This window comes from Cottoperca gobio, chromosome 24 (genome assembly GCF_900634415.1).
Source record: "Cottoperca gobio chromosome 24, fCotGob3.1, whole genome shotgun sequence".
NCBI classification, from domain to species: domain Eukaryota; kingdom Metazoa; phylum Chordata; class Actinopteri; order Perciformes; family Bovichtidae; genus Cottoperca; species Cottoperca gobio.
Genome location: NC_041378.1, coordinates 18804225 through 18819800, shown reverse-complemented (window position 1 = coordinate 18819800; position 15576 = coordinate 18804225). Strand labels below are relative to the sequence as shown.

General features: G+C 38.4%; 1 long non-coding RNA gene across 1 annotated transcript; it reads right to left on the bottom strand.

Moving 5' to 3' along the window:
* Window positions 1–2626: 2626 nt before the first annotated feature.
* On the bottom strand, window positions 2627–6272 carry LOC115003728 (uncharacterized). The gene is made up of 3 exons (XR_003831698.1): window positions 6168–6272; window positions 5587–5672; window positions 2627–2867 (listed from the first exon to the last, which is right to left on the bottom strand). It is a non-coding gene; the product is annotated as an uncharacterized LOC115003728 (long non-coding RNA).
* Window positions 6273–15576: the final 9304 nt, after the last annotated feature.

Genomic DNA, 15576 nt, shown 5'->3' with positions numbered 1-15576 from the left:
GAATACTACTTATGCCTTACCTTATATCAAAGTACACCAGCGTATTGCCGATATTTTGTATACGCCATATTTCTGTATACGTTATGCATTCGTTGTGCATTCGTCTGATACATTTTGTATAAGTAAGTGATACGCTATCAATAGGTTCGACATGCATATCTGTATATGTCACTTTTCCGATCCGATGAAAAGTTGGACGTGACAAATTGTGAGCTATTTTTCATATACGTTTCCGCTATACGGATATGTATGACAGAGCCTTAAGCACACAGGCGACCTAGTCATAATACTTTAAACACCTGTTATGATTTTGCTATTCGGGATCTTAATAAATGATATACATACATAGAATTGAATCTTAGTATAAAGCATAAATGACATGCAGCAAGTGGCTGAGTCCAGCAGCAACATTCAAATTATTTATTGTTTTCAGACAATTAGTTACAAAATAGCTGTTTGCATTAAAATATTCAATCTCAGGCTCCCTTCAACAATGCTGATTAAATATGTATAAAAAGAACATTACAGACAAGTAAATAATTATAATAAAATAATCTGAGACATAAAATAGTGCAGAAGTTAAAATATAAGTATAAAATATAATATATTTTTGGTAGACGTAAACCTCAAATCTCTAAAAGTCACACTGCACCGACTCTTGATTTGAGAGAAAGAGAGGATGTCAGGAGTGCGAAAGGAAAAACAGATGGACAGAGTGGAAGAACCTGTTGCCAAATTAGACTAACCCTGTCCTCCAGCTCTGTCCTCACATACAGACATGATATCTTCTCATCTCACTCCCAAAATGTTAAACAATTCCTTCAATTTGTTTGTTTACTGTGGAGATTACAAAAATACTAAAGCAGAATAAAACACCCGCAATAAATTTGAAAAAATGTTAGATCCACACATTCTGACGAACATCACAACACACATCACTAACATGTGTGTCTATCTCTGGTGCCTAGTGGCCACCGGTAATCTGCCAAATATTGCATTTTTACAGTTTTTGTCATACACTCGAAACTGCCACAGAGAGAAGACAGTTTCAAATATAAAAAGGCTGCAGACTGTCTGTCAGAGTAAGGACAGAGGGGTAAAATATGATTGTCAATCTGGACTGTTGCAGCCTTTAGGCTTTAGTCCTGGTGTCCCAAACCATTGGCCTACTTCACCTGAAAAACAATGAGACAGAGAAGCAGCTGCAAATCCCATAATCCACACATGCTGCTAGTTGCTGGATTATTAAAGAGGCCGGAAAAAATCATACTCTCTGCTTTGAATACCACCAGTCCCAACTTTGCCTGAAGGTCTCCCCATCGAGCAACAGAGCCAGATGAAATGAGGACAAAGCCTGTTAAAGAAGAATTCAAGCAAAACTGGCTTTAATAAGGCAATTAATTATCGAAAGCAGACATTTTAGTTTTTTAATGGAACATGCTATTTCCAGCATCTTTCGCATTGTAATTTAAAAATATTTTTCAGGATCCTTTAGTCAGGATCCATAAAATATAATAAATAACAAATATACAATAATAAATGTTTCAAGGTTTTACATTTTAGAACGTGTTCTTGGCTAAATGATGGGGATTTTGGTTTGTCCACTCAGTACATTAGTCCTGAATATCTGGGTGGCAAGAATTGTATTATGGAATACCACAAACATTATGTACATTAGCCATAAATATTAAATGATCAGTTCTCCCAAATTATAAATTCCTTCCCTTTTTCCATGCAGATCATTTTGGTTTTATTTGTCCAGTTTTGTGTCCCTATTTCTCTGAATAAACCACATATCTTACTTCTCTTTTTTCATTCACTTGTATGTACTTTGGTGACTGTTTGTCTGTTTCTCTACAATTAAGCCAAAATGCCTTCTTGTACACGAGAAACATCATCTTTGGACAAACTTCAAGCCTGATTTATAATCAAAGGGTTAAAGGGAGTACCGCTGTAGGTTTTGATCTATAGTTGTTCATCACTTTTCACCCGTTGTCCTACTACAACAATGCTAGATGGAATTCTTGTACATGATCATGCCGTATCATGCTTTAATTATACTCATTCATGCAAAGGTGGGCTACACACATACTTATAACTGGAGTTATAGATCCAAGTAACTTATAACATTATTTCACCATGTCTCCTTCCTGAATAGGAGACTACCATTGTGCAATCAGTTCACTCATCTTTTCATTCATACTGTAATTGCGGTAAACACAAGTGCGGTGAAGTGTACACTTTGTTAGATTTAACTGAAAAGCAGAAGACAGTAGTCTTCCGAGTCTTTCTTCAGTTTCCTCACTGTTGTCTTCACTCGCAACATCTCCACTGGCATCACAAACTTACGGTGGCCCTGGAGTGCAAAACAGAAAACAGATGGAGATAGATTTGTCTCAATATTATCCGTGTGAACTAATCAACAATCTGCGCGTAAATGTGTAATCTGTAAATGTGAAACACCTTCCACAAATGCAAAAAATAGATTTGTAATCTCAGAAAAAGATTCCTTACTGGAGCTGCTGCCTCCGCGACCCGACCCCGGATAAGCGGTCGACGATGGATGGATGGATTATGCTGATTAATTTAGAATTTAATTAAATTAGAAAATTAAACTTACATTGCACAGTTCATGTTTTCACAGAGCTGAATCTCCGTGACCATCACTCCCACTGGCTGATGAAGCAGCTGTGTGTGGCCTACTGGAGGAGCCGCCACAGCTACCAGCCTCACACGGTCCTCACTTCAACACCCCATCCTGATATCCATCATCACACCAGGAAAATAATCCTCCTGTCCAAAAGGAGCGCCGTGTTCCGTACCGTGTTTTTCGTTGCAGATGCAGAAGTGAAGTAGCTCCTCTTCACCTGCATAACACAACCAGGAACAAAAGCTAGCTCCAGTCCTTTTCCTGTTAGCTATGGACTCCACTTCCTGACGGACTGGAGCTTGTAAACACAATAATCCACCATTATGACAAATTCATCGTAAACCTACCTGCTAAAAAAAGCCTGATTCACTAAATTACAACTGTTTAAACCCACTACCACCTACGACCCACACGTTGAGCCGAAGGTGCCATGCCATTGTTCTGAAACCCTGGGAGTCCAACAAATATCCCATTGCCTCAAAGGTCCATTCCTCCCAGAATACACACTATCCCTGCAATTCCCTTTGTTTATTTACTATATAGTGCCTTTTGTGCAAAGTTGCAATACAAGGTGATTAACAATACAATTAGAATACAACAATATAATGAACATAGCACAGTAAGTAATGCTAGTAAGTCTCTCAGTATTGGCCTGGGGGAGAAACAGTTGCACTTTAGCAATATTTCTAAGGTGGTAAAAGGCTGTTTTTGGATTTTTATTTTATTGATGTGAGATTTAAAATTCAGATCCATGTGTAGAAGCGCGCAAGTTGGGACTAATGTTATAACACCCCTGCCAACATAACCCATATACTTTGGTCATGCCCTGCTTTTGCTACTTTCTAGTCTATGATCTTTAAATCATGATCAGAGGCACTTGATATTCATTTCCAACCCAATGCAGCAGCAGGCATATTTGGTATCACAGATAGAAAACATTCTATAATTAGGAAAATACATCAAAACATAATTGCTTTTACAATACTGATGCACGCAGAAGAATATTATTATATTGGAAATCAACAAATCCACCTAAAGCGTTGGGAAACCTTGGGATGTCACTGCGGATATTTCATGGTGTGACAATTCATCTCATCAACAAGTGACCTCCAAACCAGTGTATTAGCCGGATGGCTTCTGATGTCACACGATAAACCAGCACAGAAAGAACACAGCAACAAATACAAACACTGCTCAGTCTTTGTTTGTTTTGCTGTGTGTTTGGCTGAACCAAACCATGTAACCATGCTTACATTTTTTTTGAACTGAAATGTGAACACAAGTGTAAAGATCTTTCTCAACCGACCAGTACAAAACAGGATTCACTTCAGCTTCTGAAGCGCAATTGATATCAACTGTCTGTGACCCAAATTCAAAGTTGGAAGCTGTACATTTAGCCATTTTTATGTTGTCTTACTTTTTATTTTGTGGGATAGCCTATTGAAGTTAGCATTAGCATGTTGCGTAGCCAATGTAGCTAGCTTCTATTGTAGGTCCACTCACATAGACACTATGTGGTCAGACTGTAAGGGATTTACGGAAACGGATTAATTTTTGATTAATGTTAGCACTAATGCACTAACTTGCTGCAATTGATAGGATGCCCTGTATTGTGTGTAAAATTAGACCAGTAGACCCTGCCTGACTGTGATCTTTGTCTCAGAAAATAAAGTCTCTGTTGCGCTTTTTCCCTTTGATGGTTGGTGTTGAGGTCCCATTTCAGGTTATCGATGTGTGTGAACATGATGGAGTTAGTTATTGTAATTGGTCAGCTGTTGATGAGGATAGGTGCTTTTATTGATTGTTTTGTTCTTTGGTCGATGATCATTTCTGTTGTCTTTTCTTCGATCAGAACCAGGTAATTTTCTCTGCACCAGTTGACTGACTTCTCTCGAGTCAAAGCCCCATTAAATGTGTCTGCCCCAGGTTTGGAAGTTCAGACTGGCCGACAACATAGACCAGGGCTATTCAAGTATCTTCCAAGGGGCCATATCTTTAGAAAGCTAAGGGCCAGACATTTTCCTGACCACCTTTTCTTTTGCTAATGTGTGTTTCTTGAGTAACATTTTTGATATCCACTCCACACATATTTTTAATCAAAACATAGCATAGGAAAGATTTAGGCTCCTCACCATGGAGCGCCTGGTTAATGGCGGGGGTCGTCCCCCAGAAAAAATAAAAGTGTAATTTAAAACAAATTTCCTGTATTTCTACACCAACTAACCTCTTAGATTAAGTTTTTATTTCTTATTTTTTTACTGGGTAGTTTTAACATTTACCCGTTAGGCCTCTAAATCTGAAAAAGAAAAACTACTGCTGGTGTTAAATCTGCAGGTAACTTAGCAGAATACATTACAATCTCAAAACCTGTGAGATGCTTTAACATGTCATTTCTAAAAATGTATTTGAGAAAATATAATTGCCCCTAAAGTAAGCAAACTATCAGCTTACAGATATCCATTTTTCAAAATAATGTTCTTGTGAAAAACATATGTTAGCATTTTGGTCTTCGTATCAGGTAAATAAACCACTGAAACCACTTGGAGAGAGGGAGAGAGGGAGAGAGAGAGAGAGAGAGAGGGAGAGAGAGAGAGAGAGAGAGAGAGAGAGAGAGAGAGAGAGAGAGAGAGAGAGAGAGAGAGAGAGAGAGAGAGAGAGAGAGAGAGAGAGAGTGTGTGTGTTATGTGTGTGTGTGTTAAGTCTTGTTTTTTGTAACAAAGGTACATCAGCCAATAAAGTTTGAAGGCTCTCCAGTGACTCACAGCACATATAGAAGTGTAAAATAAAATGATGTTGTCATATGTCACAACAGCCTGTTTTGGGTAAAGATATCTCCACTCGTGCCAGTTATAGCTGCCCTGTGGCATCTCAGTAAATACAGCAAAATATATTTCTGCACTGAGGTCAGACTCATTTGGTACCCTTTCATACAAGACCTTAAAGTCTCTGCGGCCCTCCGTCAGAGGCGGATCTGATGAATCACCAGCTGGACAGACGTTGATTTCACCTTAATCTGTCTGTGCTGCAAAACATATCCATCTTAGCAAGTTCATCATCATCATCATCATCATCATCATCATCATCATCATCAAATAACCCCTGACAACATTTGTCCATTTTAAACTTCCTTCAGTTTCCAGACTCACTGTCGCTGAGGTATCCACAGTGTAATCTAGTAGCATTTAAAGTGGTAAATTAATTACATTTTCATAAAGATAAAAGTCACTGCTGAACAAATAACAGTGATTCATCTACCAGCCAGTTCATGAAACCTGTAACATGAATGGTGTTGCTTATTTCTCTCCATCTACATATGTAGCAAAGATAATAGAATGCAATGCCACAGGGGCCAAGAGCAGTTTCCTCAACCAAATGCTCCATCCCTTCAACAGCAGATCTGAAGAAGAATCAGCAAGTTCACACATAATGAAATAGAAGATGCTAAAAAGAAATCAGAGAAAACCGTTGTTTTGGACTGCATGAACGAGTGAGGGCGCTTTAAATTTTAGGGATTTACCAGGTCATCAAAATGGCAATGTCTAACAAGCCAAAATCTGCTAGCTCAACTTTTCACAGCCCCTGGCCATGCCTCAGTATTGATCCCTTGTCTCTTGTGATCTCCTCTTTGATTCTCTCTGTGTATGTGCCTGTGTTGTGGGCGCGGCAACTCCCTCAATCTCCCGGCTGCTGATTGCCAAGCTGATTCACCTGCTGCAAGCCACACTCATGCAATAAATCAGCTTATCACTTATCCAGTATTTGAACTCCAGCTCTTCAGTCATACACAGCCAGTTTGTTGTTTCTGCCATAATGGCTCCCAGCCTGCTTGCCAACTTACCAATTCTCCCTCGCTGCCTTGTCATCTGCATTGTTCTGCCATCCCCAGCCAGATCCAGTCACCTCATCTCCACTTCAGTATTTTGCCATAAATCTGTTAAACATCATGTGACTCTGAGTGTGTGTGTGTGTGTGTGTACTGCGCCTGGGTCCACTAGAGAACACGTTACACTTACCCTGGGCTAAAAGGTCAAGGTTAAGGTCTGCATGAATTGAGTTTAGAGCAAATACTTTTGAAAAGTATCATGTTTGTTGTCCAATAATCAATCTCCCTCAGAGTATCCCGAGAATTAAGTTTGTTGGCAGGATCTCTGAAAGTGATCTACAGATTTGTTTTAAACATTGTGGAACTGCATACACAGTTTTCAGGGATGTGGTTACTCTGTTGAATCTGGTGTTACATAGAAAAAAAGATTTTACTTGGCTAAGTAATTTGGCAGTTTAATGCACTTGCCTTGTCTAATGCTCTGTCTAATCTTGTACTAATTGTTATGTTTTTGCTGTGAAGCACTTTGGGCTGCAATTCTTGTATGAAAGGTGCTATACAAATAAAGCTTATTATTATTATTATTATTATTATTATTATTATTATTATTATTATTATTATTATTATTGGTTTGAAGCGGCAAAGTTTTTATACTCCATATATATTTGAGACAAACAGTGAAAGAAAATAAATATACATGAGAAATCCCAATAAGTAATGAAAACATTAATGATTCAGGAGGAATTATTATCCAAGTTGAAGAAAGGACAGACGGAGACACTTTAGACTACAAAGGGAGACTTGGCTCTTTAGAAGACGGTGCGTCTTCTAAATGTCCTTGGGCAGTTGAATCGCAACCAGCCAACAGAGAGCCCTATCTTGCTGAATTGGGATTTATCTGTATCCATTTCCTTTCCGTATTTCGGGTCTCTATCAAACTGTAAACAACATGGAGTCATACAATTTGTTCGGAAGTACACCAGTATCTAATTATTCACTCATCAAGCATGTATGCATTCACTATCCACACAGCGAGATTACAATTTTCTCATTTTCAGCAGCTACACACAATCTAACATGTGATTAGCTAATGGCATGTAACCTCGCTGATGTGCCACTATTTCGTTTTTCAAAATGTTGAAAAGCTATGTTGCTTGCTAGTGCTAAACCAGTTGGCAAGTGCTAGCAAACCATGATGCAAGTGTAGGGCTAACCAGCTAGAGTAGCTATTGGCACACACAGCCTGAGCGTGACAAGATGAATGTTCTCCACCTTTGGTCCTCTCTGCTTTGGAAACAACATTGCGACGAAGCCAAACATATTTCACAACCAGTGTGATAACGTTGACCAGGGTTGAAGCGATGCTGCTAGATAGTGCTAAACCACACAGCAGGTGGTTGCTGGACAATGATGCAGCCAGAGCTAGCCAGCTTTTAATTTAATAATGCAGGCCAGTCTGCATTATAGGACACGTGCTAACCTAAATTCACCAACCTCTCAAAATATAAAAGCCAAAACAATTATTTGTTTTTGTAAAACATAAAACAGATACTTCTAAAATAATATATTCCTACTGCATGAAACAACAGATGGCAAATGTATAAGTTACCTTAAAATGCCAAGTCCATGCAGCACGTTCAGGGTTCACTTCGGTGACATGTTTCCTTTTACTCTAGCACATGCACATAGCCTCCTTTTAGGATCTAGAAAAAATAAAATGTACTCAATTTGTTAACATTCAGTTTATACTAAGCATATACATATATATTTTAATAGATAAACTTTTGATTTCATATATTTTGGTTATAATTTACTTAAAAATATTGCTTCCTGTTCATGAGGGCCAAGAATTATTTTTTGTGCTCCGCTGCTGTTCATGCTCACTCTGCAATATATTAGATTAGAACAACACAGAAGGATAAGTAAAGCTGCGTAATGAATGCAGCATTACTGCAGACATTTAAGGTTAAAAGTGTGAAGCATGGTATATCTCTGTGATGTTTTGGCCCATGTAAGTGCATTATGTCCAAAGTTGCTCTGCTGTTCTGTATGCTGTGTTTTCTGTTCCTTTTGGTTACTTTATTTAGTTGTTGTGTGGCTCCTATGTTGCTTCCCATGAGGCAGGATTGTAACAGTGTTAAACAAGAACATTTCTCATGTGTTAAAAAGGGTCAGAAGGTGCGGACTGACAGGAGTTTGAGTGGATCATTAAATCCCGCCCGCTGGCTGTTTCACTGGCTATTTTCTTATTGATTGTACAAGTCTCATCAAGCCCTCACACTGAAAGGACCCTGGAAATCAGCTATAAATCTCTGCAAAAGTGCCCCCTAGATAATAAATCAAAGGAGCCCGGACTCTTCTCGTTGCTTGCGGCCTTGGCAGTGACCTCAGGACAGACACCTCAAATTTATATCTAGAGCACTTGAAGTAAGAAAATATTAGTCAATCAGTTCTTTGCTGTGTAAACGTATAAAATGTAACATGAAGATGATGGCAGCGTGGGTAAAACAGTATAAACAATGAATGAGTGCATGTGGGACAGCATATGAAAGCCCCGGGGAAAGAAAGATAAAAGGAGCTGTGCGAACAACAATGATGTCCAGTACAACAAACCTACAGGGTGCACACGGAGATTTAAAGGACCTCATTTCTTGAGATCACATGCTCTTATGTAAACATAAATATTATTAAAAATGCTTTTTGTAGATCTTGATGAACATGAGTGTTGCATTTAAAGCTATTGCACTTTCAAATGGTGGACCTTTAAGACAAGAAAACTGATGATTATAAATTAACCCTTAAAACCCTAGTCATGACTTTGTAATATATTTTTGAACAGAACGAGCATTTTGGATTTTGTTCCGGATCACTTCAATTGGACGCTTATGATGGGAGCTCTTAATTCCCAGTATTAACTGGAGGAACATTAACCACAAAAACCTGTTTCAATGTACGAACAGGCATGTGAGTATTGTTCAGAATTTAACATTTTGGTGAATTTGCGACATGAAAAATAATGTTGAATTAGCTTTTATTAACTATTAGCAGTTTCTTTTTGCACTGTGATCATAGGTGTACAGGGAACTATTACTTAAATTATTCTTGATACTGAAGAAAACATCTAAACATGACAATTATGAGTCAAGATCTGAGTTATAAGATCTTGGGTTATTTTGGTGGTAATTTAGGGAACATTATCTGCAATAAAATCACACAGATTTTAGCAGTATGTATATGAATTCTGTGAGTTCAGACTTGAAGAACGGAGGAAAGATTTGATGCAAATTGCTTCAATCGTATAGTTACTCAGATACTCAGATTAACTATTGTGTACTCGCCACTTTACTTCATATGTTCTTTTGCTGTAACAAGGTACATTTCCCCGTTGTGGGACTAATAAATGATTTCTGATTTTGAAAATGATTCCTACATTTCATAACCAGGTACAGGTGTAAGATTTATTTAAGTGTGTTGGAACACTGCTACACTTTCACCATTCTGTAAGGGGTTCTGGTTTTTAACAAATATTAATGATAATGAATATTAATAAAACTATTAATATTCATAAAATCATAAATAGGGGTCGATAATAATTTGAAGTGCATTAGCTCGAAAATACATTAAAATGGCTATTAAAAGGAATGAATAATTATGAAAAATAATAATTCATTATTATATTTAATATGATTGTTAATTATATTAATTAGTATGAATAATTTACACCATGTCATCTCTAGGGGCACCAAGCTGGATCAAATGAAAATGATAGCCAGTTAATGTAGTTTCAAGAAATAGTCTCATAAAAATATTCTAGACAATGAATTAGGAATTCTAATTAATAATTAAATGAATAACTATAAACAAACTGACCATATCAATAGCTAGTAAAGGTTGAAGGATTTCTAAATATTTTGATAGTAGAGTCTGGCAATACTCAGTCTTGCACAACATTAAACAAACCAGCATGTATATTCCAAAAAGCATTTATTAATCAGATAATAACTGTCAAAACACACAATATCTAATACTAAACAATCAAAAGGGAATATGTACACAAATGTGAGAGAGTGTGTGTGGGTGCGTGCGCCTGTGCAATTTCAAAAAGGATTGGGAGATCGTAATGTGAATGATAATGGTGCCGGGTTAAGAAGATTAGTGTGCATGCGACTCTGTCTGTGTGTACACTACAAACACACCAACCTAATGTTACCCATTAGCTCAACACAACAGACTACACAATAGAGTTTGGGGAATACAAACCAAATCAACACGTGTACAAACATTTACAACAGTGGAAATAGAAAGACAAATATATTGCTGTATTGTGGTTTTATCAGGTGAGTTTTCACACATAGGTGTGAAAGGTGAGGTCACGTTGCAATTAATGAGGTAGGGCCTTGATGCAAAGGATCATGGGAAATTGAGTCCAATAACTCAATCTGTGAGGATCCCAACAAATGTTTGGAAAGTTCTCATTAAAATTGAGAAAGAACCTCTTAGAAGGTGGGCAATTTTTTCCGAAAATACCTACAAACGACATACCCAAAGTAAATTGAAAGCTGCTCTTCAACCATTTGCACCAGCTGCATGATTTTGGTCTCATTCAAAAGATAACTCTCTTATTGTTCAGTGAACAGTGAAGAATCACTCCAAGTGCTTCTGGCACTGAGTAATAGTGGTCTGAATATACTGAATTTGAAGAAAATACACTCCGTCTGAAGTTTGTTGTTGAAAAAGATGTCTGAAGATGGGTATAGCTGGTAGTCCAGAGCTGAAATACACAATAGAAACATAGAACCAAGTGTTATCAAGTTCACCACCAAATTTCAGATAAAAAGGGATAAAAACTTAATTTATTAGACAGGTTTGTCTAAGAGTAACACCAGGCGTACACTAATATTTGTATGTTTTTTTATTTTTTTTTTGTACAATAAATGATAAATTTTATTTTGAAAAAACAAACCATGGGAAGTGATGCATCTAACGAAAGAGGCGCACATTTCCTTTACGATGCGTGCGCCACCAGGACGCTGAGCTGTTCTAGGGTCAGTCTGTAACAAAAGAAGTGGGTGGGCACTTTCTTATCAAGTTGACACTCATTGGCTCATGAAGGTTGTAAAAGACCCATCTAAACTTCGATTGGCGTGACAAATGAAGTGTCAATCTAATGCTGAGAGCCCGCGCTAAAACCAGGAAGTGTCTGAACCGTGATGAGAGCACAAGATATTAAGTTATGACTGTTTATGATCACTCAATGTAAAAATCGATCAGCTGATTTCACAGATTGCAACACCTGTTCATGGACTTTTATCGATGTGACGATGTTCACAGTGGATATCTTTTTAACGGAAACGAACGTGTGGACCTCTGGCAATGCCTTAGGAGCGTCTTTTTCAAAATATTGCTGAAAAGAGGATATTTATGAGGCTTTATAGGTAAGTTGGCTCAAAGTTATGATTTTGATTTTGAGTGTACTTGCTAGTTTGAGGAGCTGATTGTACCGCTGTTGTGATTTTCATCTCCATATTAAAATAGACGAGATTCTAAGCTTTCCAAAAATATAATATATATTTCTTTTCTTCCAGAATTGAAAAATGTCCATGTACAGGCTCAATAAAACACCTGCTGGGCCCGCCGGCGGGCCGCACCTCTAAGAGGTTTTAATACTTTTGTGTTTAGTCTCTCCCAAATTAACCATCTTAGTGATGATAAAACAGAAAGGTCCATGGCTTAACCCCCAAACCTGCAAACTAAAACAAAAGCTAAGAAATCTTAAAAGTAAATGGCGTTCCACTAAGATGGAAGAGTCTCGTTTAGCCTGGTTAGATAATTTTGAAACATATAAGAAGACTCTCCGTAATGCCAGAGCAGTTTATTACTCATCATTAATAGAAGATAATAAGAACAACCCCAGGTTTCTTTTCAGTACTGTAGCCAGGCTGACAGAGAGCCTTCTATTTCTATATCGCTCAGTAATGACGACTTCATGAGCTTCTTTAACAATAAAATTCTAATTATTAGAGACTAAATTAATCACCTCAGCCTAGTTATGCTGCTATAGGCTTAGACTGCCGGGAGATTTACACCTCTCTCCTATCTCCTCCTCCTTTCTCTAGCTCTCACTCCTATTTCTGTGTCTCTCATCTGGCATGTTTCCACTATTAAGGGTTACGTCTGGATCATAAATCATGCCGGCGCCTGTTGCCCTGGTCCTGCCTGACACCCACGTTAATATATATATTTTTTGAGGCACCTTGAAGCTTATTTTGACATCCTCCTGGATCCATCTTTTTCTTATACGATAAGCATCAACACGCATCAACGTCACATGGATGTTGTCATTTTACTAAGTTGTTCATTCTCAAGACACGACATCTATTACAGTCTGTCCGTCCTGGGAGAGGGATCCCTCCTCAGTTGCTCTCCCTGAGGTTTCTTCCATTTCTCCCCCTTTAATTGGGGGGTTTCTTTCCTTGTGCGGTGTGAGAGTCTAAGAACAGAGGGTATCTATCCTGTACAAATCCCACTGAGACAAATGTGTAATTTGTGATATTGGGCTATATAAAGAAATGTGATTTGATAGATTCTTTCTGATCTGACGCTGATCAGTAGAACAACATCATTGCTCTGTGTCTTCCAAACTGTTACAAATCATTGAAGAATAAATACATTTAGACACACACACACACACACACACACACAGATTTAGTGTTAGGTGGAGTGAGTGCCTGCAGCAGAATGACAGAGCAGTGTCCTCTTATTGTCATCACTCACATCCATCTGTGATTTAGTCACATTTGTCAAGCTTCAATCTGGACCCATCCTATGCCAGCTCCAAAATAAAAACACTGCAAGTGCACAACTTCAATAATGCTCAAAACTGATGATCTATGATGTTAGCTGACTGGCCGTTTGAGAGCTGTCAACACATGGCCGGGCTTAAGACTCTCCAGGTTGAATCATTGGTACAAACAAATTCTGCTGCACAAAAAAGACTCCATCTCCTCCTAGCTTCAACATGTTATCTCTCTCCAGACATCTTATCTTGATCAGGAAACCTCATGTTAATGTAGGTGTAAACACACACCCTGCAGTTGCTGGCAATTTGCCTTGACAGCATGTTTGTGTCTGGGTGTGTGAGGTGGAATTTGGTCATGTTGGACTCTAACATGTTGGTATTATTATTCCAATTACTAGATAAGAAAAGAGATCAAATAAGATAATAATTTGTATTAGTCCCACAACAGGGAAATGTGCTGTGTTACAGCAGCAAAGGGACAGTGCAACAAGAGAAACTACACAAATGTAATATATAATTAAACCGTTAAAAAACAAAAAACCAGACGACTCCATAAAAGATTCTGAACGAAGTAAAAAAACGTCTCCAGGAGAGCTCCCTACACACCAAAAGACCTAAGTCTCCTCAGCCAATAGAGTCTGCTTTGTCCTTGCTTTTGTATTGTCTGTCCAATCCAGTATATTGTTCAGGTGAACTAATACTGTTGTTGGTTGGTGAGGTAGTCCAGGATCCATGCTGTGAAATAGTGGTCCACCCCTGTGTGCTCCAACTTGTCCCACAGAAGCATGGGCTGTTTGGTGTTGAAGGCACCAGAGAAATAAAAATATTTATTCTCACAATGCTCCCAGCCTTTTCCAGGTTAGAGAGGGATCTGTGTAGGAGGTAGATGACAGCATCATCCACCCCAATGCCAGGTTGATAGGCAAACTGTAGCTGGTCCATTGATGGGCTCATCAGGGGGAGGAGAGGAGATCGGACAGGGACCAGCCTCTGTCACTGCCTGTAGCTGTTGAGGTCCTTGGGTGCAGGGTATTTGGCAATGGTACCACGCTGGATGTTTTTCAACAACTCTCCCCAGCTTCAGATTTAGGTTGAACATGTTCTCAATTATCTGTTCTCTGCATGACTTGAGAAGCCTTAAGCTGATGCCATCTGGACCCGCAGCCTTTCTCACCTTGATCCTCCTGAGTTCTTTCCTCACCTGGATTGTTGTTAGGGACAAATTGACTGATCAAATCTATCTAATGTAGAAAAATGTCAGATCATTCACCCACTTCTGGTCCCACCCAGGAGTTGGGTTCCTTGTATCAAGAGAATGTCTTAAGGCTCCTCCAGTCTCCGCTGACGCTGTTCTGTTGCAGCTGATCATCCATCTTTCTCCTGTAGCTGTTTTTTCACCCATTTCACCCATTCTCTGCACATTTTTCACCTCCTCCTTTTTCCTGACCTACAGACCCTCTTTATTTCCTTGAGGAGAGCCTTTATAGTCGGTACAGCATTCTCCACGCAGAAGTTGATATAATCTGTTATATAGTGTGTGAGACAATCGATGTCCTCCCCATGAGCATTGCTAATAAAAAACATTGTTGAATCAAAACAGTCCTTCAAAGCCTCATCATCCTCGTCGGACCATCTTTCACTGTGTGAGGGACATTTGGCTGCCCGTATACAAACCGAAGGTTGTGATCAGATCTCCCCAGGGAAGGGAGAGGTGAATAAATCATACCAGTCCTCCTTTCTTCCTCATGTCCATATTGCACAAATAATAAAACATAAAAAAAAGCACAAAAATACAATTAAGATAAGAAACTAAAGTAGAAAAGCTCAATGATGAGAAGGAGCTGCTAACAACAAGCTGCCACTTGTGCAGCGTCATCTTGAATTATTTTATGTTTTTATGTTGGACTTTTTATGTTGGTCTAGTTATGTTGGTATTATTATTCTATAGTTTCCTTTTTAGTTTGTTGTGGACTGTTAGGCAGCTTTCAGTGTTAATGTGTGTAGCTGTGAGATTGTAAGCAGGGCAGTCCAAAAAAGAAAGCAGAGCATTTATATTCCTTCCGAATAAATATTTAAAAAGAAAAAGATAAAAGAATAGCAACTTTTTTCTAAAACTCACTCTTTTGGCTTTTTGATGAACTTTGCTTAACTTTTAAGCAAACAATCTTTAAAGGTATTGTTAATGACTGAATAGAGCACATATTTCATAATGCTGAGGCTCATAGGTAGTGTAATAGGTAACGCTATACACTATACAGTTCAAATGGATGAAAAGGAGACACAAAAGGAGACTATGTTTCTAGA